The sequence below is a fragment of the Poecilia latipinna genome, unplaced genomic scaffold (genome assembly GCF_001443285.1).
Source record: "Poecilia latipinna isolate Pla-1442-1.1 unplaced genomic scaffold, P_latipinna-1.0 Scaffold4893, whole genome shotgun sequence".
Lineage (NCBI taxonomy): Eukaryota > Metazoa > Chordata > Actinopteri > Cyprinodontiformes > Poeciliidae > Poecilia > Poecilia latipinna.
In genome coordinates, this window is record NW_015117509.1 from 11,504 (window position 1) to 12,037 (window position 534).

The window sequence follows — 534 nt, forward strand, 5'->3', positions numbered from 1 at the left end:
TAACTTGATCATATTGTTTTATCATTAGGGATGAACTGTAAAGTATGCAAGTTGATTCTATTCTATGTATTTCTATATTGAATCAGTTTGTTTTGCAAAACGCCTTGAAGCAACTTGTAAACTGCTGCAATAAAAATGAACTGAGCAAAACCCAAAGTGGCTTTATTTCCTTTATTTATTTAGTTTCTTTCTTCCCTCTTATTCATATTTTCACTGAATAAATTTGTATATTAAAAATAAACCTGATTTTCAACAAGTTTTATTTCACATAGCTGCACATAAAAAGAACATTTGAAGGCAAGGTCACCAAAGGTGCTGTGGTTTCCGCTGCAGATGTTTGATAAATGAGGGTCAACTTGAGTCACTTTTCTGCAGAAATGTCACAGAAAAGCTCAATTTCTCATAAATGTTGTTTCCTTTCTTCCACACAAGATCAAAATAAATATTTCCTCTTTCCGTTGAGGCACTAAAAGATATATCACAAGATAATTATGATGAGAAGCCTCACCACAAGCAAAAGATGTTAAAAACAGA